A 26,068-nucleotide genomic window follows, 5' to 3' on the forward strand; every position below is an offset into this window, starting at 1 on the left:
CAGCCAGTCTGAATCTGGATGAGATGTTGGGAAATCAAGTTTGCCCAAGGACTTCATCACACTGGCCTTGGGAGATAGTTCCTTACAGCCAGGCAATCATAGAATCGTAGAATCGTAGAGTTGGAAGAGACCACAAGGGCCATCCAGTCCAACCCCTGCCATGCAGGAAATCCAAATCAAAGCATCCCTGACAGATGGCTATCCAGCCTCTGCTTAAAGACCTCCAAAGAAGGAGACTCTATCACCCTCCGAGGCAATGTGTTCCACTGTTGAACAGCCCTTACTGTCAGGAAGTTCTTCCTAATGTTGAGTTAGAATCTCTTTTCCTGTAGCTTGCATCCATTGTTCCGGGTCCTAGTCTCTGGAGCAGCAGAAAACAAGCTTGCTCCCTCCTCAACATGACATCCTTTCAGATTTTTAAACAGGGCTATCATATCACCTCTTAACTTTCTCTTCTCCAGGCTAAACATCTCCAGCTCCCTAAGTCATTCCTCATAGGGCATGGTTTCCAGACCCTTCACCATTTTAGTCGCCCTTCTTTGGACACATTCCAATTTCTCCACATCCTTTATAAATTGTGGTGCCCAGAACTGGACACAATATTCCAGGTGGGGCCTGACCAGAGCAGAATATAGTGGCACTATTACTTCTCTTGATCTAGGCACTATACTTTTATTGATGCAGCCTAAAATTGCATTGGCCCTTTTAGCTGCCACATCACACTGTTGACTCATGTTCAACTTGTGGTCTACTTGGACTCCCAGATCCCTTTCATTCAGCCAGGCGTCCCTCATCCTATATCTGTGTTTTTCATTTTTCCACCCTAAGTATAGTACCTTACATTTCTCCGTGTTGAATTTCATTTTGTTAGCTTTGGCCCAGCTTTCTAGTCTATTCAGGTCATTTTAAATGTTGATCCTGTCCTCTGGAGAATTAGCTATTCCTCCTAATTTGGTGTCATCTGCAAATTTGATAAGTATGCTCCCAATTCTGTCATCCAGGTCATTGATAAAGATGTTGAATAGCACTGGGCCCAGGACAGAGCCCTGTGGGACCCCATTGGTCACTTCTCTCCAGGATGAAAAGGAGCCATTGTTGAGCACCCTTTGGGTTCGTCCGGTCAACCAATTACAAATTCTTGTAACAGTTACCTTGTCTAGCCCACATTTTACAAGCTTGTTTGCAAGAATGTCATGGGAAACCTTGTCAAAGGCCTTACTGAAATCAAGATATATTATATCCACAGCATTCCCTTCATCTACCAAGCTAGTAATTTTATCAAAGAAAGAGATCAGGTTTGTCTGGAATGACTTCTTTCTCTGAAACCCATGTTGACTTTTTGTGATTATGGAATTGCCTTCTAAATGTTCCCAGACTCTCTGTTTAATGATCTGCTCTAGAATCTTTCCTGGTACAGATGTCAGACTAACTGGACGATAATTGTTGGGATCCTCTTTTTTTCCCTTTTTGAAGATGGGGACAACATTTGCCCTCCTCCAGTCTGCTGGGATTTCTCCTGTTCTCCAGGAGTTCTCAAAGATTATTGCCAATGGCTCCGATATTACACTTTCCAGTTCTTTTAATACCCTTGGATGTAGTTCATCTGCTCCTGGAGACTTAAATTCATTTAGATTAACAAGGTATTCCTGTACTATCTCTTTACTTATTCTGTGCTGAAATTCCCCTATTCTGTCCTCTGCTCCAATATCCTCAGGTTGAGCACCCTTTGCCTTTTCTGAGAAGACTGAGGCAAAGAAGGTGTTGAGCAGTTCTGCCTTTTCTCTGTCCCCTGTTAACATTTTGCCATCTTCTTGACGCATGGCCCTACCATTTCCTTCTTCGTACTTTTGCTGCGGACATATCCAAAAAAGCCCTTTTTGTTGTTCTTAACCTCTCTAGCAAGCCTGAGTTCATTCTGCGCTTTAGCTTTTCTGACTTTACCCCTACACATGCCTGCTATTTCTTTGAATTCCTTTTTTGTGATTTCCCCCTTTTTCCATTTCTTATACATGTTCCATTTAAAACTTAGCTCAGTTGAAAGTTCCTTAGTCATCTATCCTGGTTTCTTGAGACTTCTCCCGTTTTTCTTTCTCACTAGAACTGTTTGAAATTGTGCCTTCAGTATCTCCCTTTTGAGAAACTCCCATCTGTCCTGAACTCCCTTATATTTTAGTATTTCTGACCATGGGATCACCCTCAATACTTCTCTAAGTTTACTGAAATCCACTTTCCTAAAGTCGAGAATGTGTGTTTGACTATGCCTGACTTCTCCTTTCCATTGTATAACAAACTCCAGGAGAGTTTGTTATACAATGGAAAGTTGTTAGATGCCCTGGGAGATGTCCAATGCTATAGAACAGGCAGTCTCTCAGGCTCATTACTGATTCTGAGGAAGGATCCCTGAAAGCCAAGAATTTGGGGCCTGGCCAGCTCTAGAGGGTCACATGCTGGACATTTTGACTGGTAAGTCTTTCCAGAATGATGGTGCGTAGCCCAAGTGAGATGACAGTAATTTGCTACTACCTAGGACTTTGTCTAATGAGAGGGTTGGACCTGGTGCTAAACTGGGAGAATTGTGATATAGTCTTTCCTGGAGCAAGGTAAATATTTGATGTCACTATTAAAATTTGGCCATAATATAAGTGCTGCTTTCTAGAGACAGACAGACAGACAAACATACACTACTTGTTTTGCTGGTCAGACTCTCACTGAAGTCAGTCATGATTTACAGGGATGAAATGCTACAGAAGATATTTGTACTGACATCTTGTTTACTGTTGGCATGTTAGCTACTGCTAACAATGCATAAATCCTCATGTAGTTCATGTTGCCATTTAATCGCAAGTACAATCGTGCATGGATTTATTATTTCTTTGTCCTGTAAATCTCCCTCAGTGCTTGGCTGCTTTTAAACATTGCAAATACGGATGCTGAAGACAGAAAAGTAAATGTTATAGTCAACAGGAGATCCCAGTCACAGGATATTTTTTCTGCTTCTATGCCAAAATTCTACTCTTGCTGTTGATAAGTTGTTGGTTTTTTTTTTCTAGATCTGGTTTCCCATGCAAATTCACCAGATGACCCGCAACCACCCACTCAGATCATTTTTTTTTCTTTTGTCAGTTTACCTCCCCTCCACTTTTTGGGATGTGTGTGTGTGTGTGTGTGCGTGCGCCTTCAAGTTGCCTGTTGACTTAATGGCAGTTCTATGAATTTCATTGGATTTTCTTTGGCAAGGAATATTCAGAGGTGGCTTTGCCAGTTCCTTCCTCCAAATTATAGACTACAGCACCTGGTATTTGTTGGTGGTCTCTCATACAGTATATCTACTAACCAGGCCTCACTCTACTAAGCTTCCAAGATCAGACAAGATCTAGTGCCTTTAGGGTATTTAGGGCCATTCAGCTGCATACAAGTAAATAATGTTGGCTCCCTTCTATCATTCCCAAATCCTGAATCAAGGGGTGCTGCTAGGACTGGACATTAATAATAATAATAATAATAATTTGTTTTATTTATATACCGCTATTCCAAAGATCATAGCTGTGAACAGCAAGTAAGCTAATTAGCAAGTAAGCTAATTTGCCCCCAACAGTCTGGGTACTCATTTTAGCGACCTCGGAAGGATGCAAGCCTGAGTCGAGCTTGGGCCCTTTTGCTGGTCTTGAACTCGCAACCTTGTGGTTTCGAGTGAATGGCTGCAGTACAGGCATTTACCCACTGCGCCACCAAGGCAGATATACAGGCCGGCACTCAGTGGAATGCGAAGGAGGGCTTTCTGATGTGACAGGGCTGGCTTACTTTATTTTGAAGTGAATTAATCCAATTATTGTAAACAGATAAAGACCATTAAGTCCATTATCTGAAGTGTTTTTACAGGCTAAGCCAAGGGGGCTAAATATTTATTTCCTATTTATTTTTTAAAAAGAAAACAGAGTGCTTAGATTTTGCAAGGGAATAGTAAAAACATTATATATTTGGTGATTATGTTTGTGATTCTAGCAGACTGTGTGTTTTAAGAGGATCAACAATTTGTCTTTGACTGTAGACAGCAGCTCTTTCAGAAAATGTAGCTTCACATCATGAAGTACACCAGGAGTTGCACTGTGGGCTACATTTCAACAGAGTGTGGAGCAAAGTAAACAAAGTATGGACAATACAACGTGTGGGCAGGATCAGATATAATTCTAACCAAAATATTTTCTGTTTAAACACAGTTTATTTGTACACATGTCTAGGCAAGAGCAAAGCAGAGCTCAATTTCATGCAACAGATTTGATAGGAAAGAAACCTGGAAGCCATCATGATTCTGCTCTTGCTCAGACTGGAAGGTCTCATGACTAAACAGGCCAGGCCTATAAATTGTAAATTTCCAGTGAAATCTTGAAAGTGAGCAAAACATTTCATTAGTGAAAGATAAGATTTTCTTCCTGGTTCTTTAGATACCCTCGTTTGTTAGTTCAGATAAGATGATCCAGCATGTAAAGTGACATGTTATGTATGTTTTGCATATGCAAGTGAAGTCTGTAATGGAAAAACAAGATTTGACAACCGTCATCTAGAATTAGTTACTGGCCATTATTGGTTGGTTTGTATTACCATCATAGCTTTTTGACTGGCTAATTGCTATTGTTATATGGTTTTACAAGTAGGCCTAAACACCTTGAAGGCACCAGATCCCATCTGATCTTGGAGGTCAAGCAGGGTCAGCCTGGCTAGTACTTGGATGGAAGACCACCAATGAATACTAGGTGCTATAGGCTATATTTCAGAAGAAGGGACTGGCAAAAGCACCTCTGTGTATTCTTTGCCTAAGAAACCCCTATGAAATTCATAGGATTGCCATAACATGAGAGGCAACTTGAAGGCATATACACACATAGTTCTGCAAAAATTATATAAGCCTCGCTTAATTGTCTGTTTGCTGGTCAGACTGCCACTCTTGCACTCTGACCGGTGCTGCATTTTTCTGAACAAACTGTTGCTTTAATCTACTAAGGTTCTGTGCAGACCTCCCCTAAGGGGCGGCCTGCAGCCGCCTCCAGCTGTGTTGGATCAGAGCTGTGGCAACCACACACCGCAGCCTTGATGTGGATGCAGCACCAGAGAAGCGCTGTGATGCCATGTGCCATGTGGAGTGGCACACGCCATCACATCACCCTGGGGGTAGAGTTGGGGACATACATCATGTGAACACCATGCCCTGACTCTGACCCTAGGCCGGCCTTTATGGTCGGTGTGCACAGCCCCTAAATCTTCACTCATTGAATCCTTAAGGGGAATTTCTATAGGTTCCTGGGTTGCAAAACACAGCTCAGCTTCATGTGAAAGTATTCAGGGCTGCAAAGCATACTCATTTTCACATAACAGTTTAGTCTTTTGTAGACTGCCAAGTGGCCAACTAAGAGCTGAGGACCTCCTGACATTTTACATTCTCTTTAGCAACTGCTGACAACCACCTTTGATATTATGTTTGGTTGAGACATTTCCAACATCACATCTGGCTGTTCCCAATCACTGAAGAGAGCTGTTTGCCTAGTAAATAACTGTGGCTGTGTCATTTTCGTGACTGTTGTCCCGTGATAAAATGCCTTGGCTAACACTCTGGCTTCCATCCAGGAAAAATAAGTGAGGGAAGCCAGTTTGGAATATGTTGATGGCTGGATAGTATCTACTACAGTTTTCAGTGTAAAAGGGGTTGGAACAAATTTTCTGTTCTTTGTCTTGTACAAATTGGCATTTTCTCCAGCAGTGGAATTTACTCAATCAAGTCTGAAATTAGAGAGGTGGGAGAGGAAACAACCCTAAGAATGCAAAATCTTATTCCATATGCAATGCCCTTCTTCCATTATCCTCCACCGCTCCATCCTTCAGGGTTCATTGTTTCCAAAATTGGTTTTTAAATGCTGACTCTTGGAGGGGCTGAGAAGTCAAACACATGATACAAGTATTGGATACAAGATTGCTACTGAACTCAGTTTATCTGGGAAACATAGCTTGAATGCATTTTCAATTGACAAAAGCTCTCTTTTCCCCTGTTTTGGAGTGCACGAAAGATGAGATGGTTATTAAGCCTCATGGAGATACCTTTTCAAAGAAGGGAGAGAAGGAATAGCATACAAAGGACACCAAGGTGTGCCTATTGAAATGCTGTTCATGCGAGACTGCAGAGAAAGTTTGGCTAAGCTATTAAACATGATAAGTTGATTCCCACATGGTATGTTCCATGCTGGGGGACTACAGCATCAGCTAGTGGTGAACTAAAAACCTAGCCACAGATAATCACAAATATCATCACTGATAGAAACCTCAGACCCTTTGAAATCATATTATTTTAATTCCAAGTTATGCACACTAGTTTACCATGTGATGGATTTTTAAAAATCTATGGGTGACATCTTTTTAGTGACATACACATGCATATGTTGTTGTTGTTTGTTGCAGAGGATGATATTCCCTTCCACTTTCACAATGTCAAACTCTCTGCTGCATTCCAGTAGCATCATCATGGTCATCCCATTGCTGGTCAACAGCAAAGGGAATTGGGGAAAAAATCTGGCTATATTCCTATAGCCAAATGCAGACCAATGGTATCATCCATTGAGAATTCTGGAAGACCCCAGCAGTTGCTGCTATTGCTTACTAGAGAGAAGGCAGAAGAGATTCAGTCCATGAAGAAGCAGCTGGTCTCAGCTTCATGGTGGTGGTGGAGGGAGGGGGGAGAAAGAAATGAGGGTACATTCTTAAGTAGTTTGCACTCACATTTTCCTTCCCCCAGGAGCCCAGAGCAGCTGGATCCTCATATCTAGAATTGCTTCCTTGTTGCTTCAAAGAATCTGGTCAGTGTCTCCAAGCTTTGTAAACTTTCTTTTTCTTTTATTGTTTGTAAGTTATTTTAATCAGTAACCTTTGTGAAGTTCAAAGTCTTTCATGCCCGGCATCCATAGTTTTTTGTGGGGTTTTCAGGCTATGTGGCCAGGTTCTAGAAGAGTTTATTCTTGCCGTTTCACCAGCATCTGTGGCTGGCATCTTCAGAGAATGCTGAACCCACTCTCTTCCAGGTCAGCATTCTCTGAAGACACCAGCCACAGATGCTGGTGAAACATCAGGAATAAACTCTTCCATGTTCTTCTAGAACATGGCCACATAGTTCGAAAAACCCACAAAAAACAAATTAACCTTTGTGTTGCAGTGAAGTAGGTTTGTTTCTTCCTGATTATCCTTGATGGAACCATGAGTGGATCAGTATTCCAGGAACGTGAGTGGATATGTGTTGCAGAAGTTGTAGCCTCCATGGAAAGGGATACATCAAGTCCCTCTGCTTGTAGACCTTTCAATCACAACCAGAGCCACTAATGTAAGGACAAGAGTCTTTAATCTAAATTTAAAGAACCCTTAGATAGGGAAAATGGGTGATACACCAGTGAAATAATCTTCAGAATAAGCTTCAGTGGTAAGTGGCTTCAGGAGGCAGGCCTTGGTACAATCCTGGTAAATAGTTGCAGAATGACAAGTCCAGAAAGGGACATATTGGGCTGAAGTCCCAAAGAGCAAGCAAAAACTCAAATATAACAATAAGGAGAAGGTGTATGCCAAGACATGAACGATTATCTAGACCCATTTCAAACCGGCTTCAGGGAGGGCTATGGAGTTGAGACTGCCATGGTCGCTTTGGTCGATGATCTCTGTCTGGGCATTGACAGGGGAAGTGTGACCCTGCTGGTGCTCTTGGACCTCTCAGTGGCATTCGATACCATAGACCATGGTATCCTTCTGGAACGCCTGAGGGAGTTAGGCATCAGGGGCACTGCACTCCAGTGGTTCCATTCCTACCTCTCAGGTAGATTCCAGATGGAGAGGCTGGGGGATAATTGCTCCTCCAAGAGAGAGCTGACATCTGGCGTCCCTCAGGGCACCATCCTGTCCCCTATGCTATTTAACATTTACATGAAGCTGCTGGGAGAGATCATCCGGAGACGTGGGGCGTGGTGTTATCAGTACACTGATGACACCCAAATCTATTTCTCTATGTCTCCGACTCTTGCAGTGACCAAGGATGGCATCTCTCCTCTAAATGCCTGTCTTGAGTCAGTAATGGGATGGATGAGGGAAAACAAACTCAAGTTGAATCCAGAGAAAACCGAGGTACTAGCGATAGGATCCCTGGGCCCATACAGAGAACTTTGCCAACCTGTCCTGGACAGGATCACACTTCCCCTAAAGGATGAAGTCTGTAGTTTGGGAATACTCCTAGATCCATCTCTGCAGTTGTCATCTCAAGTAGATGTGCTGGCTAGAAGTGGTTGGTATCAACTTCGGTTGATATGCCAACTACGCCCCTACTTAGCCCAGAGGGACCTTGAAGCAGTAGTACTTGCACTGGTAATCTCTCGCTTAGATTTCTGTAATGCGCTCTACATGGGGCTACCTTTGTACCAAGTTCGGAAGCTTCAATTAGTTCAAAATGCAGGAGCTAGATTGGTCACCGGAGCATTGAAGTTTGACCATATAACACCAATACTAAAATCTCTCCACCGGGAGCTGATTAGCTTCTGGGTGCAATACAAAGTGTTGCTTATTACCTTTAAAGCCCTAAATGGCTTGGGCCCGTTACTTGAGGGAATGCCTCTCCCTACACAATCCGCCCCACACTCTCAGAATAACTGGGAAGAAATCACTAGACTATGTAAATGCCAGGCTAGTGACCACTTCCCACAGAGCATTTTCTGCCGTGGCCCCCAAGTTGTGGAATGATTTGCCGGAAGAGATCCGTCTCATTACCACCTTATATGCTTTCAAGAAGGCACTGAAGATGGATCTCTTCCGGCGAGCCTACCCACCAAACCTGCTGTAAAATTTTCACTTCTGTCAGTATTGTATGTTTTTTATGGAGAGTCAACCAGTTGTATTGTATTGATAGTAGTGTGTGTGTGTGTGTGTGTGTGTGTATATATGCTATGTATTTAATATTGTTGAAATATGTTTTTATTGTTGAAATTTGCTGACTGCTGTAATCCCGCCTCGATCTGCAGGGAGAGGCAGGAAATAGAAATAAATTATTATTATTATTATTATTATTATTATTATTATTATTATTATTATTAGAAAGGGTGCTTCATGTTAGCCACCCCTAGCCCTCTTTCTGCATTGTCAAATTGGCTGGTTTTTGCTTTTGTTTGGTGGAGGGGATGTCATCTTTTGTTGGTTTACAGCTGCCAAGCTATTGAGCAGGTCCTTGTTCATAGCCCTTCATTATCTGTCAACTCAGGTCTAAAAGAGATGCCTGCAGACCTTCTCTCGTCTTACAGTTTTTACATTCCAGCTTTTCCTCTTCAAACCTAGCCAGTGGCCTTTTATTAGTCTCCTTGACCCGAACTGCCCTGTTGCGGAGGCTTTAACTGAGGTCAGAAACTGGTTCCCCTCCTCTCCAGAGGCCAGGGAGCTGGGAACAGGCTAAGTGATGTCTTTGTTGAATCCTTCTTTTCCATTGCACATCACAGTACAACCTACTGAAATGCCCCCTTTCTCCCCATCTGACATAAGAGAGGCAGTAACCACAGAAAGGCAAGGAGAAGGTAATTATAACAGAGGTTGAATTGTTTTTGATATACACATGGCTGGCTTTTTTCTCTTCTCTTTGTACAATGGTGTAGGCTAGTGACACGATATCAGTATGTCAGTGAATCAGCTCTAGGTTTTAATCCAGATGTTATCCAAAGTGTTGAACCTATTTGGGGAATAGAGTTCAGAACTGTTGATAGCGCATTAAAGTTTGAACTAAAAGACAGACCACAGTGACCAACCCATATCTCTCAGACCCACCACTTTCCCCTGTTGTACACACAAAGATTTTAATAATAACATAGAAAATGAATTTAAATAATAATAAAATGGTGAAAGACTGTAGGACTAATGATAGAAAAATACAAAATTTCCACTATAGCCTACATGATTAAATGCCTGATCAAATTTTTGGGAATGCAAGGAAGAGAGAAATAAGAATGGAAATTCATCAGTAGTTGAAATTGCTTTTATAACTTACTGGAACAAACATTTTAACCCAATTTTGATGGAGATATTAGCATTTAGAACAATTTTCTTTAGTTCTTTGTTTCACTTTAATAATTTTGAAGATTGAAATGATATGATGTGCTTTTGATTTGTGTGCATGGGGGAGGTCTTAATTGCAACAGTATTGGGTATATTTTATCAAGAAATGTTTTCTTTCCAGACAATATTTGTGCAACATTATGTGGAAATAAGGGCAGCACAGTAATGAAAAGCAACAGTGGAAATACTCACACAAATGGTTGCACTGGTGAATGTGATAAGATCTGTTTTTAAAATTAACTGTGCCTCTATCCCATTGGGGATAAGGCACTTTGAACAGAATGTGATTATCTCCATAGGCAAATCAAAAGAATTCAATGGACTAAGAAGAGGAGTTAGGCTCATGAGAAATTATTATGCTCTGGAATTCTGCTTATACAACCATGATCTGAATGTGTCCATTGCACAGCAACCCAAAAGGTACAACTACATGTGACCTCTGCATGACACCAACAGCATTCAGGGGGTTGCCATATCTACCTTTTTGCTGCAACAGACAGCTTTCCTCTGGGTGGTTAAAACAAGATTCACAAAGATTCTTTATTCTTCTTTCAGCATCATAATATGGCAAGGGATAAGTACATGAGTGATAAGCTGTTACTTGTGCATGAATGATATGTTCCTTCTCATTATCTACACCTTCTCCACCAAGGATGGAGGCCAATGAATTCAACCAAGGTCAGCGTAAGAGCTCCAATTACATCTTTCCTTTGACAGAGAGGCAATGCTGAAAGCAAGCAGGCAGTGAAGCAGAACCTGGCATTATGCTGAACAAATCAAGATGCTGAATTATAAGCATACAATAAGCATGGACTTTATGCATATGCTTATTTGTTGAGGCATTTCTGCTCAGTTTCTCTTAAGCTGAATGCCGTTGGCCCCATTTGCTTGTGCAGGCTGTGAAAAGCACCTACTTTTTTTCCTGATATGCACATTTTTAATGTGTCCTGGAGACAACAGCAGCAGGTGTCACACATATCCAGGAAAAAAAAATGTCTTTATTGATATAGACAAATCCCACCTCCCATGTGAAGACAGAGAGCATGAAATAGATCATGTGAAAATGCTAGAGAAATTCTATGGAGTGAGTTTGAGAAGTTTCAAAAGCAGAGGAATTGCTTTTTCCAAAAATCCTGCTGGGCTCAAACCACCAGAGTAAAAGAAAGGAAGAAGAGACATTAACTTTCATCCCTTCTTGTTTCAAGGTTTGTTTGTTTTACAAGCTTTTCCCTTCAAACTATAATGTACACCAGTTCTAGGACTGCTACATATCTCTCCTTAATAGGCTCCTGTTCTGGAATAGGTTTGGATCAAGTTTCCTCTTTAAATGCATTCAATATTTTTAAAAGCCCAGTTCATTTTGTTGATTGTCACTAAGCTCAAGGAATACATTCATTTTGTTAATGTTAGCTGTGCAGATCTTACTTTGATACATTGATTCTTTTAATGAAAGCATCAATGGATCTGTGCATAAGAACTTCTGTTCCATACAAAATCTTGCTACTCTTCAAATGTGAAATTCTTTGTCATGCAAAACTTCTCAGTATTGCAAACCAAAGCTTATTTCATGGCAAAACTTTCACTTGCTTTAAATAGCTCCTGATCTTCAGTTGCTAATCACTGACTGGAGATTGGTGAATCACAAAAGAATCACAAAGAATCACAAAAGAAGAATCACAAAATCATGGTTTGCATGCTAGGGGGTGTGGTGAACTTGCTCTGGGTTTTATTATAGAATGTAATGGATTTTATTATAGAATGTAATTAAATTAACCAAGTTGCAGACCTTATCATAGGATGAGAGTGCTCTTTTAGGGTCTGGAATTCCAGTGTGGAATTATAACCCCAGCGATTTGGAAATCACTGGTTACTACTGTTCCTAACACAGGCTCTGACATATAAATTGCAATAACCTTAAAATCAGTGCAAGTTTATATTACATTAGCACAGATGTTTTAGTATTTATTATATCACATAAGATAAGCGAATCAATACAAAACCAGTGTCATATAACTTAAAATGACATTGATTAAAAAAAATACCAAGAAGTGGTTGGTACTACGGATTGAAACAATATTTGAAAAAATGTGTTCCTTGCATGTCAGCAAAACCTCATGAGGAAAATACTGGACTAATAAGAATCTTTGTAGTTTGAGACTTATTTTGTGCAGAATTCATACAAGGTGCCTAAACTAACATCCTCTGTGTAGAAAATCGCCTTGAGTCCCCATACTGGAAGGAAGGCGGTATAATAATAATAATAATAATAATAATAATAATAATAAATATTAATTTTCTGTACATAAAATAATCTTTCTGTACAGAAAACTTATATTCTGTGCAGAAAATGCTTCTTTCTGTGCACAAAGTGCTGTTTTCTGTGCAAAAATACCACATGCAATTTTTGTACAAAATATGCCTCCAAGTGGAAATAGTTTTCAAAAACCATGCAATTTTTGAAGACTTTCTCCCAGTAGGAAGAAAACTGCTATAATTATTTGTTCCTTCCATTGACAATGAAATTAGAGAAGAATTGTCTCCCTATGCAATACTCAAAATGAACACTGGCCATGATCAAGTTAGTGGCAGTATATGAAAGTACAGCTGAACTTACACCTGCATATGCCTCCCCATTTTTTTGGCCTTTTCAGATCAGCAGTTTTCCCTCTGAAATAACCAAAACCCCTCTGCTCCAGAATTCATCATTTTGCTATGATGTTCCCCAACTCCATTTCCATTTTGTGGCTGGTGGAGAGCACAGGTAATTACAAAAGCATTTGGCAAATACCATGTATGCTTGAGCCCCATTGAAAACAATGGAGCTTGTGCACATGGTGCAGTGCATGCACCATTGTCTTTTGCTTCGTGTGGCTTTCAGCATAAGCTGAAAGCCGCATATAGCATGCTTGCGTATGATACGGATGCACTATATACTGTGTATTAGGCCTTCATCTAACTTTGGGACATTGAATGGGCTATAGAGGTAGTGTTACCACAGAGAAACAGAGTCCCAGGGATGGTGAAAGGGGACCCGTAGTGTAGTTGTCTCTATAGAACTTTTGCTCTGTGCATGGCGATATAGGATTTTGGCTAATGTCTATAAGAATACAGTAGTAATAAAAGATACTTATAAACTCCAGCAATATGCCCAAGCATACATTCAACTGGCCAAGAGTCCAAAAAAGTAGTTACAAATAGATAGGTCTTGGGGGTCTATTTCTGTTTTTCCAAAGGCAAGGCATTATGCAGAAAGAAAAGAGTTCTAGATGGGCCACATCTGTACAGCTTTACCCCTTGGGCCTGGTAGTTTTGTGGCTCTCCCACAATGTGTGCTAAAGAGTTCTAGAGGAGCCACACCTGTACAGACCTATTTCTTAAGTCTGGCAGCCTTGTTGCCCTCACAGAACATGCATTCTTTGAAAATGTATGCTACTCTAGTCCACATACCAATCCCTCCATGCATCCATGGATTGCCACGTGAAGGGCTGCTTCCCACCCACCCCATTTCTCTGCCATTATATATGACCAATCATGCCATCTTGAGAGAAGATACAGATCAGAGGATGATAATATAGGAAATGGACTTCTATTCTCTGAGAGAGGATGGAGAAATTGTCTTAGAAGCTCCTCTGAAGCCTTGAATGCTGTCAACTGAGTTAATTAGAAGCAAAGAAGAGAAGAATGAAAGTGACTAGCTCCAGGCTAATTAGTTGTTGTCACAGCAGCTAATTGGATATAGAGTGGAGTACGTGGTTGATATGACAGTAATTAATCTAGCCCAAACCAGGTTGGCCCCCCTCCTCTAAACTGTGTTCGGAGACAGGGTAAATCAAAGAAGACAACACAGAAAAGTGATACTACCCATTTACCTGTTTCTTCTGAAAACTGCTTTGGCCAAAACCAAACAATCCAAAACCTTGGTGCACTGTTAGTACTCATTGGTTATTGCAATAAAATTCATAAGGATCTTTCTCAGGTTATTATTTCCTATCCAAGTAAAGGTAAAAGTTAGCATGTTGTAGTGGTTGGAGTGTTGAAATAGGACTTCTAGAGAATAAGGTTTGTATTCCTGGCTGACTATGGAAACCCACTGGGTGACTTTGGCCAAGTCACATTCTCTCAGGATGCTGTCACACTGCAGAAATAATGCAGCTTGACACCACTTTTACTGTCATGTCTCCATCCTATGGAAACCTGGAATCTATAGTTTGTTGAGGCACCAGAGCTCTCTGACAGAGAAGGCTAAATAGCTCACTAAACTACAAATCCCAGAAACCCATAGCATTGAACCATGGCAGTTAAAGAACTGTCAACCCCTTTCTGCCAGTCTGTATCCCCCCCACAGTCATGTCATTCTGAGCATTTGAAGTATACCAAGAAAAGAAAGAACACACAGTCCTGACAATTAAGAGAACTAGTAAGTTTTGGGAGAAGTTACTTTTTTCTGGAGTGCAAATTGCTGAATCCTTCATTCATCATGGCCAGTGTCCAATTGTAGTAAAAAGTTACATTTTTGAACCATAACTCTCCCCGCCCCAGCATGGCGGGGCTACAGTTCTAAGTGTCTTATGCACACATAGGTTCCTCCGTGGAAGCAGTTGAACATGTCATTCCAAAGTTTAAGAAGTGGAATTGCACATATGGTGCCAGTGCATATGCACAAGCACACATCATATGGATGTATGATGCATTGAACATGGATGCATATTGAGCATTTTGCATGGATGCTCATTGAACATGAACATATGTGCACATTTGATTTCCATTGGGTTTCATGTGTGGGGCTTGGTTCAGTTGCACAACCTTGCCATTCTGCACAAGAACTGTGTGGCATAATTTATTTGTAAATCTCTTTGTGGACAGATGTGTTGTGTAGCTTGGATTCAGGATCTTGGCCAATGTGTTCTTCTTTTCTGGAACCAGTTTTTACACACACACACACACACACACACTTGGATCTAATCTCACTCCCCTCTACATCACTTGATTGAGCTTCAAGTGACTTATTTTCAGCCCACATTATTCTTGTAGTTTATGTCCCACGGAGAGGGATTAATAAGCAAAACTAACTGTGACTTTTATAATGCCAAGAAACAAGCAATGATAGCATTAATTTCACTCTGGTTATCTCTGTAATTGTTATTTTTGGTTGTAAATAAGGCTACTTGAAAATGTAATGTGTCCAGAGTTACTAATTTTCCTTTGCAGATGATACAACATGTTCCATTCCACTTATTATTTATATCCCTGCTGCGAAAGCTACATTCTGTCTAATTGTTTCCCTTGTTTCCCAAATAACCTGATACAAATAGCCACGCTAAAATGGTTGCATGCCACTTGCAGAACATGATGTCCTGATATAATAGCACGGATTTATTGTGTCATTATTTAGGGCTGATTGCTTTTCTATCCAGCTGAAATGCACAATGATATTGCTAAGAAGTGACAAAAGTTGAAATGTGGCAGATGGGGAATGCCCAGGCCAAGGAGTGTATGAGGGGAAAGTACCTGTCTCGTTTTAGGGAATTTTTTTGTAGCCATTGGCTGGGGTTTTTTTGGGGGGGGGGGGGGGAATCACCAGAAAATCAGGTTTCTGGGAGTTTTGGGGGGTTTCCAAGGGTCTTCTAGGACTACACTTAGGGATCCCAAGGGCCATATGTGGTCCATAGAATAGATTTTGCCCATGTGAGAAGTTAGGGCATCTTGGGAACATCAGCACTGAAGAAATAATGCAATTCGACAACACTTTAGGTGCTGTAGCTCCATCCTATGAAATCCTGGGATTTGTAGTTTTACAAGGTCTTTGGCCTTTGCCAGAGAGTGCTGGTGCCTCACAAAACTACCGATCCCAGGATTCTGTAGGACACAGCCATGGCAATTAAAATGGTTTCAAACTGAATTCTTTCTACAGGGTAGATGCACTCCTTGACTAGCTGCATCAGTATTCAGAGGTGAGGCAGGTAACAACTGATAGTCTTTTCTGTGATAATGCCCTAAGTCTGGAATACAAATGTAAAAACCAATTACAATCTGTCTTGTTCTTCAAAAGAAAGACTGTCCAGACACATTGAAAAACAAAATAAAATAAAATAAACACAAAGCTTGGTTTGGTAGTTTTTTGTCCAGCAAATGGAATAATATGTTCACCTCCAGAAATTTCTGCTGATAATTTGGTACATTGGATTTGAAGAAGGCCATTGAAATACTTCCATAGGGCATAACATGTTGGGCTTATTTCAAAATAATAATAAAAATACCATGTTAAGAGCACTTGAAGATGTATTTCATTTTTTCCTCCTTATGGATCTATTGAGAGACCTGATCAAAAAATTGTCAGCTACTGTGGGATATCACCTCACACACAATAAAATTATTAGGATTTATTGAAGACAGATTGTTGCTGCTATTATTGTTGTTGTTGTTTCAGGAAACCATGTGTATTTTGTGCAAAACTGCCAATCATACATGTTACACAAAAACATAACATTTTGGAGATAAAATTGATTTTCCTTTTTAAAAAAAGAGTCTTTAAATATTTTTAAAACATGCAAATGTTTTAAATTTTCATTCTGATATATGAAATTGAAATATGCAAAGATTTCACATTTGAAAATGATATTTGTAGCAGTTTAAAACTTTATTCTACACTATACTTCTAGAATTATTTCTTTCATCCAGTTTCTTTTCTCCATTTTGAGAACAGCTCAACACACACACACACAAAGATACACGCATTACAAAATCTTGAGCTGCTACTGAATAATTGATGTACTGCTTCTTTTAATTTTATTTGACTTACTTACTTTAGTTGTTTTATTTTTGGTAAGTGCCTTGGAGGTTTGTTGGGGCAGAAAAGCAGAGTAGATATGGTTTAATTAATTCAAAATTTTAGGTCCCAAATTAAGTCCAGGAGGCAGAGCAAGAGCATAACCCAGTAGTTGGGGGATGGATCTTCATTAAATCTTGCAAGTGGAGTCTACGTTTTACAGAACCTTATATCTTAATTTTTTCTTTCTGCAGTGTAGAGAAGTGCTTCGATAATTTATTTAAAACCTTCGTACCTATCTCCAGAGCACTTTTTGGACTACAGCTCCCAAAATTGCTAAACAACATGAAACAAAACAAATCAGCTATCTAACAACAATAATCAAAGCTTAAATCACACCACCCAAATCCCAATACCCCCCAAGGCGTGTACTGGAGGGGGCAGGAAGTTGCCATGTACTTGAATCTTCCCAGGCATTGCATAATTGTCGCTTACTACTTGATGTTCTTTTGGTGCCTGTTTATCAAATCATTTCCTGTATTGCTATGTTCTGTATATGCATTATCCTACTTGAGAGTATGTATTTTCCCTGGAAAATGATTAACCATCCATTATGAAGCCAAGCCCTCCCTCCAGTCCATCTGCCTTGGTCCAGGCCTCAGAGGTAGAGAGGAACTGCTGGACCTCTTACCCTTTCCCTCCACCACTCCCTTCTCCTTCTGTGTCATGTCTTTTTAGATTGTAAGCCCGAGGGCAGGGATCCGTCTAACCAAAAAGATTGCATGTACAACACTGTGTAAATTTACAGCGCTTCATAAATAAAGGTTAATAATAATAATAATAATAATAAATGAATCTCTAGTGAATTTTTTACATATTTCAGGATAGAACCAGAAACTACAAAATGCATGTGCAGATATACCTCAGTTAACAAGCCTCTGACAGTGAAGTTCCCTTTTACAAAGTTTTTAAAATGACTACCTGGCCCCAGACCTTTTCTTTCCTCATCTTCTGTCTAGCTGGAACATTTTTTAAAGCAGCATTTGCATATGGAAGAGTGATGAAGGATCACTGGAGAAGCACAGACTTTGATTGCTGGGTTGCAGCAGTGTGTCTGCAGTGAACAATGCTGAAGCAGCACCAGCAGGTAACTGGCCAGTCTCTTTTTGAAAAACATCTTGAGAAGGAGATCCCACCATCTCTAAAGGAAATTGATACAATTGCTGAATTTCATTTACTGTCAAGAAGTTCCTTCTAATGTTAAATGGAAATCTACCCTTCTGTAATTTCAAATCATTACAGCTGACTTACGGCTAGCCAAAAGTGAACCTATCATGGAGTTTTCTGAGGCTGAGAGCTTGTGATTTATCCAAGGTCACTCAGTGGGTTTCAATGGCTGAGTGGTGATTTGAACTGTGCGGAACTGTAGTCCTCAAACCACTACACCATGCTGGCTCTCTCCATTATTTATACATACAGTTGTCCCTCCACATTTGTGGCTTTGACTTTTGTGGATTTAATTATTATTATTAGTCTTGATTAATATGTTCTCTCTAGGAATCTCTATGTCTTCCAGCACAACTCTGCCAGAAGTTGACCATAGGGTTGTGCTGGAGAACTTAGAAGTTCCTAGAAAAAACACTTCTCTATGCATTTGTAGGTGGGATTTTTTATTTGTGTTTTTTCCACATTCACATGAATCCTTTGTCCCAGTGAATGTGGAAGAAGCACTGTACTCTTTTTTCTTTTCACTTTCTTCTTGAGTTTGTTGAGCAGCCACATTAGCTTTTTCAGATAGTCACCATTTTTCTTCTTCAATTGGATTGTGCTTTGTGCAATTCCTTCTTCCAGAGCTCCCATTCTTGCTGGATGTCTTTTCCTTTAGCATGTCTAAGGGATTCCAACCAGTATTTCCTTGAACTTCTTAAATTCAGCTTTCCTGAAATCCAAGTTTGGTGTTTGACTATACTCATCTTTGTCCTATCCCACAGTTGTGAATTTTAGCATTGCATGGATACTTCCCCTTAAAATACTGACTACTTTGATTCCAGTCACCAACTCATCCCTGTTGGTTAGGCTCAAGTTCAGGATTGCAGATTCCTTTGTTCCTTCCTCTGCTTTTTGAATTAGGAAATCATCTTTAAGGCTTATCGGGAATTTGTTGGGCAGCCTATGCTTGGCAGAGTTAGGGGCAACAGCAACCTTTTTTAGAGCCAGATCGAGGCTGCAGCAACCACACACTGTGACCCCAATCTTGCCTTTCCATGGTGCCAAAAAAAAAAAAAAAAAAAAAAAAAAGCCACAAAAAGCGACTCCTTTCTGCACTGTGGAAAGGGCATCGTAGCTGCTGGTGCTGTGGCTTTTCAGCACTCCTTTGGTGCTTCATCATGTAGAGGAGTGCTGTGATGCTGAGCGGCATGTGATGCAACACGTGGCATCACTTCGGTCTGTGGGTGGAGTTGGGGCATGCATCGTATGGATATCTTGAGAAGAGGGGAAAAACTTGTTTTCTGTAGCTCCAGAGACTAGTATACGAACCAATGGATTCAAATCATAAGAAAAAAGATCCATCTAACCATTAGGAAGAACTTCTTGACTGAAACAATTTTTTTGACTGTGAAACAGATTGCCTTGCAGGGTGGTGGGCTCTCCATCTCTGGAGGTCTTTAAATCTTCAGAGATCAATGGATATCTTTTGGGAATGCTTTGTGTATTCCTGCATGTGAGGGAGCTGAACCAGAATGCTCTTCTAACTCTATTACTATGAAAATAGACATTTTGTGTGTTCTCATTAATAGCTTTTGCCCTCTTGTTGGAGCTAAACAGATGACCTCAAAGGAGCGGCTTGCTGCCACCCCTTTGAGCACCAGATCGGGGCTGAAGCAACTGCACTCTGCAGCCCCAATCAGGCAATTTGCTGGCTCCAAAAGGAGCAGCAGAAAGCCGCTCCTTTTGGAGCCAGCAGAAAGCCACCCTTGTCATGGCGGTAATATTTTTATTGTGTTTTTTTGGCACAGTGTGTCTAAGCGCTGTGCCAAAGAAAAGCTGTGGATCCACCTTCTGTCTGGTCAGCCAGGCAGCTTGGGAGTGGAGTCAGGCATTCAACATGCATTTGCCACACCCTCACTCCACCCAGATGCCAGCCCTTTTGCCCAGTCCACACAGCCTGGTTGTCTGATGACACATCTTTGACCATGTTCTGATGTGCTGTAGTTTTCATCTGTTAAATCTTGAGTGCCATACAGCTAAATTAACAGTTATGGGGCAACCATGAGTCAAATTCATTCTGAAGATAATTAGCACAATTAGCTACAATTCACCTATTCTTTCTACTATTGGATTGGACAACTCTTTGACTGTGCAGGGCCTTACTGATTGCAGGTAGGACCTCAGACCCACATTACCCCACCTTTTTATTTTTATATACCGAACATATTTCTGTGCTCTCTAGGGGTATGCAGACAATTTTACCATGCTTTTGGCTTCCTAAGCTGTTTTAGGCCCAAGAGAGACTTTTAAACTGGAATTTATAAAAGGCCTCTTCCGGGCTTAATATTTCCTGAGAGGGTGGGAGAGGGGATTTGTAGTTTTTAAAAAAGGGGGGGGGGGAAGAGCTGATATCTTTATAGCCTTGGGGCCTACATGAAGCCTGTAGGCTGACTTTTGCCGACTACCTTTCTAGGGTTATTAAGTCTAGGCTGCTCTTTTTCCTCAGTGGCAAATACAAGAAGGAAAGGAACATATCAGGAATGCCTGAATCTGAACTATGTTGGTTACTTCCAACTAAAAAGAATGGTGAATCATAGAGAACTTCCACTGATTCAGTGGTTTTAAGTTGGTTTGGACTAACAATAGGATTCACACAATGATCACCTCTGAACTGAACTGAGTGTTTTAAAAATCACCTAATACCATATACTGACCTGGAGTTGTCAGCTGTTGTCCTAGGAGAGTATGTTCATATCCTCTGATGGTCAAAATTTGGCAGGCACAGTCCTGATTAAAACTCTGTCATCCCACTTTTTGAATTACTGCTTATGAAATGTCCTATATCCTATGGCTTACCTACATGGGTCAAATAAAGCAGTCTCACGTCATTTTCACAGCAGTTTGTTCAAAATATCATCAATGCATCCTTCAGGGAAGGACATATTCCATCTTGTCTGAAGGAAGCGGCTGTTAGGTCGCTTCTGAAAAAACCTTCCCTGGACCCCCTGGATATGAACAACTATAGGCCAGTCTCTTTGCTACCATTCTTGAGCAAGGTAGTTGAGAGGGCGGTTGCTCTTCAAGCTGTCTTGGATGAAACCGATTATCTAGACCCATTTCAAACTGGCTTTAGGACAGGCTTTGGGGTTGAGACTGCCATGGTTGCCTTGACCGACGATCTCCGTCTGAGCATTGACAGGGGCAGTGTGACCCTGTTGGTGCTCCTAGACCTCTCAGCGGCTTTCGACACGATAGATCATGGCATCCTCTTGGACCGCCTGAAGGGGTTAGGTATCGGAGGTACTGCATTGCAGTGGTTCTGGTCCTTCCTCTCGGGCAGATCCCAGAGGGTGCTGCTCGGGGACAGCTGCTCCAGTAAAAGGGAGCTCACCTGTGGGGTTCCACAGGGTGCTATACTGTCCCCAATGTTATTTAACATCTATATGAAGCCGCTGGGTGAGATTATTCGGAGTTATGGAGCTGGGTGTTATCAGTACACTGATGACGCCCAGATCTATTTCTCCGTGTCTCGTTCGTTGGCCTCGAATTCTAATGTCATCTCCTCTCTCAATGAATGCCTCCAAGCAGTAATGGGCTGGATGAGGAAAAACAGATTGAAACTGAATCCGGACAAGACAGAGGTGCTCACGGTAGCGGCCCCAAAACCAAGAATTGGGTTGCAACCTCCAGTCCTGGATGGGGTCACACTCTCCTCTAGTGACTGTGTTTGCAGTCTGGGGGTGCTCCTTGACTCATCGCTCCTGATGATAAATCAGGTAAATGCGACAGTCAAGAGCGTTTGTTATCAGCTTCAGCTGATACGCCAACTGTGCCCTTTTCTGGAAGTAAGGGATCTCGAGACTGTTGTACACGCACTGGTAACCTCACGTCTAGATTTCTGTAATGCGTTCTACATGGGGCTACCCTTGTACTTGATTCGGAAACTGCAATTAGTGCAGAACATGGCGGCCAGAGTAGTGTCAGGAACATTGAGGAGGGACCATATTACTCCGGTATTGAAGTCCCTCCACTGGCTGCCTCTTAGTTTTCGGGCCCAGTACAAGATGTTGGTTATCACCTTTAAAGCCCTAAATGGCTTGGGTCCAAACTATCTCAGGGACCGCCTCCTCCCATATAATCCTCCCTGCACATTCCGGTCCTCTGGGAGGAATTTGCTGCAGCCTCAAAGAGCTAGGCTTTTGGCTACCTCCCAGAGGGCTTTTTCTGTTGTCGCCCCCAGATTGTGGAACGACCTGCCGGATGAGATCCATCAATTGTCATCTTTAGACAGCTTTAAAAAGGCTGTCAAGACGGATCTCTTCCGGCAGGCCTTTCAGGAATAGATAACCCTGGCCTCAGGAACCCTGTTCTTATGAGAGTCCCCAAGGTCCTCCTTGGAAATGCTACCGTAGTTTACTGTTTTATTTGTTTTGTTTTGTTTGTCTTGTAATAATGTGTATGTGTTAATATTGTTTAATTAGTTAGTTTTAATTATAATTGATTTAATAATTTTTTAAGGGGGGGAGGGAATTTTGATCTACAATGTATTGTATTTTATTGTTGTTAGCCACCCCAATTGACCTCAAGGGGCGGGATATAAATAAACTATTATTATTATTATTATTATTATTATTATTATTATTATTATGTACAGGATGATTCAGGCCAAATTTGGGTCTTTCCATCTTCAATCTGGAGAAAAAAGTGTGGATTTACTCCAGATTTGAGTGAAAAATCTGGATATTTGCTTGTGTGTGTGTGTGTGTGTGGATAGTGCTTCATAGTGACATTGGTTTGGGGCCAAAGGTGGGAGGAGTTCTTGATGGGTGGGACTGGTTGGGTCCAGCAAGCCTGGAGTGTGTTGCCATGTTTTCTTACTGTAATGTATATCCAGCCATGAGATCAGAGGTGAGGGGTTAGATTGGGGCAACTTTCTCTCTTCCTACCCCCATACAAGTGTCATGGTTCATATTTACTGCTTTTAGTGTCTCTGTGTCTGATCATTCACTCACGTGGAAATCTCACACACTCCCTGTTCTTATAAATACATTGTAGATATATCCCCACAACAAAATGAGTGAATGATGGCAGAGGAGGATAGAAGGAGTGGGGAAGGGTAAAAGTAGTAAAAATGAATGTGACACTTGGGGAGGAAGAAGAGGGAGAGGGAAACATCCAATCAGAGTGGAGCCAGTAACCTGACAGGCAAATGGTAAGGGCTGTTGGCTGATAAGCTGATGCAAATTGGGAAGGGGAAAAGAAGCAAGCTCCCCGGGGGGGGGGGGGGGCATGTGTAGCTGGTTGTGGTGATGTGACTTCAAAGTGCTTTGTGTGTGTGGATTTAATGGGATCACTGTGGAGTCCCTGCAGATCAGAAAAATGCAAGGTGAAACCAATTTTTTCATCAGTTTCTTTCTCTTACTGCCTCCTCACTTTCCTCTCACCTTCTTTCAGTTGCTGCAGACTGAGTGCAAAGTGCAAAAGTAGTTTGCACTCAGTTAACTCAGGTGTGTGTCTGTCTATTAGAGGGGGAATCACCTTTCCAGTAAGCTCAGGCAAATGTAAGCTTCTACAGCCTCTTCTAGTTTACATATTTTTTCTCATTAATAACATTTGCCATCTTGACCACTCTCTGGTATTGCTTGGTCACATGCTCCCCCTGCAATCTGTGTAATGTTGGAAGGTATGGTATGTTTGTACTGGCAAAGGAAGAAATGGCCAATCTAGTTGCCAACAAACGCATTAGCAGCAGTCTTTCAATGGGAATTTCTCTTTACCTCTCATGTCAAATTATGGTCATGTTGCTAATAAAACAGATATATACTCTTGTTTTGCATATATTGAAATCTCAGTCATTGCTGTGACCCATCCCCATCCCACGTTCATGATAGTTTCTTGCAGTAGTGCACTCCTGTCCTTTTGCTCACTTAGCTAATTATTAGTTGCTTGCTTAATATAAATGACAAAGTCATCCCCTGGCATGGAGAAATCAAGGAAACTGAAAAGGCAGCTGTGAGTCAGGAAGCAAGCAGCAATTTATGCCAGGGAAATTTATGAATATGACTAAAAACAATAACAAAAGGAACCATTTAGCAAGGGCAAATGTTCCACATCCTACACACACATCATGCACAATTTTGCATTGTCCAAATAATTGCTCTTATAAACAAAACCTGCCCAAATCACACTTTCTTTTAAGAATCTAATCAATGTTCTGTTACAGACAGGCAAAATGTGGTGTGGCAGTGGCGGTACTAGGGTTAGGGAGCGAGCACCATTCAGATGCTCCCTAACCCTAGTATATACTCCGTACGTCAAAATGGGGGCAACCTGTACACACAGGCACCGCCATTTTGACACAACGGATGCTTAGTGTCCACACATCGTGGTGCACTTGTGACGTCACGAGTGTGCCATTTGTGCACTCGGGCGTCACAAGTGCGACAAAAAAAGAACCTGTTTTTTGTGAGTTCTTTTTTCGCCAGTGGGAAACTGCCGGTGGAAAAAAGAGATTTGGGATGGTCTGTATCCCACCAGTGTAACCCTAAAGGGTTCTTTATCATCCAAACTGAGGTATGGAGAATCCTGGAGAATCTCAGAAGGTTGAAAGGGATTCCCCAGTGAGAAAATGAGTGATTATGGAACAGCTTTCTTGAGAGACAGATGGGTGCCAATGGTTCTCCAGTAGATCTGCCCATTGACTGACTCAGCTTGATGTAAACTCAGTTAGGTTGGAAGTAATGGAAGATGGATAGTACTTGGATGATCTGTTATCCCACTGTAACTAAATAAAACTCCTCTATAAGCAGTGGGTGGTATGAAAGCTAACAGCTGCTGGGTTGAAGGGAGTAGGAGAAGTAGCAAATTCCTCTTGCTTGTCTGTGAATTAGAGATGGCTGAGCGTTTCATATAATTCATTTTTTAATATGAATTTTCCAAAATTTGGAAATGTCTTCATAAATTGACTGGTTAAACAAAATCACATGTGTGAGAAAGCAAAGCTGACAGATTACCCATTCAGACAAGGAGCTTTGAATGTTTAGCTCTACAAAGGCCAACGTAACATATGTAACTATTCTTCTGGTACTGACTTAGTGTTGCCACCTCTTTTTTTTCTGAAAGGTTACTCATCCTTAATAGATGCACAGCTGTTAGGTTCAACATGGGGCCCATTCACACTATACAATTCTAACACTATATTCCACTTCAATTGCCATGGCAACATCCTAATGGAATCTTGTCACTACATCTTTCTGGCTGAGAATCCTAAATATGCAAATCCCAGGATTCCATAGGATATTGTCATGATAGTTAAAGTGGTATCATTCTTCTATAACTGTGTAGCATGAAAGGGACTATGGTCATGTCCATCCCGAAGCAGATTTTTCCATGGCTTTTGAATTTTGTGACATTTTGTGGGAATTTTGTGATCAAGAATTTTGTAACTGCTTGCCTTTGGTAAGAATTTACCAGAATGGTGACATATCTTCTTCAATACGATGAAAAGAATTTGAGAGTTAAACTATTGGTAAGAAAGCTAAACTGACAGATTCGCCCATCATTAATATGGAAGTGTTGTGGACCCAGCTACATGCTCTGAGCTTTTCCTTCATAGCAGGAAACGGGGCAGCTATTTATGCTGATAGAAAGCAATTGAAACTTTTGCCCTTCCCAAAGATGCTTCTGTGTAAGATGTAGAGACACTGAAACTTGTTGTACATGTATTTCTCACTGTGATAAGTGGCTATTTTCAAGTGTCTCTCAAACAAAGCATAATATAACTTGGATGATGATAGAATATAACTTGGGGCATGTTTATCAAATCTGCAGTCGACTAAATTAGGAGGCGTAGCTAATATATCATACAAGTTGGGTCAAAACTAACAAAATGATTTCAACAGGAAGAAATGTAGGATACTTCATTTGGGTGGTAAAAATGAAATGCATATATCTGCACAAGTGGGTGACACCTGGCTTGATGGC

This window comes from Sceloporus undulatus, chromosome 5 (genome assembly GCF_019175285.1).
Source record: "Sceloporus undulatus isolate JIND9_A2432 ecotype Alabama chromosome 5, SceUnd_v1.1, whole genome shotgun sequence".
Taxonomy (NCBI): domain Eukaryota; kingdom Metazoa; phylum Chordata; class Lepidosauria; order Squamata; family Phrynosomatidae; genus Sceloporus; species Sceloporus undulatus.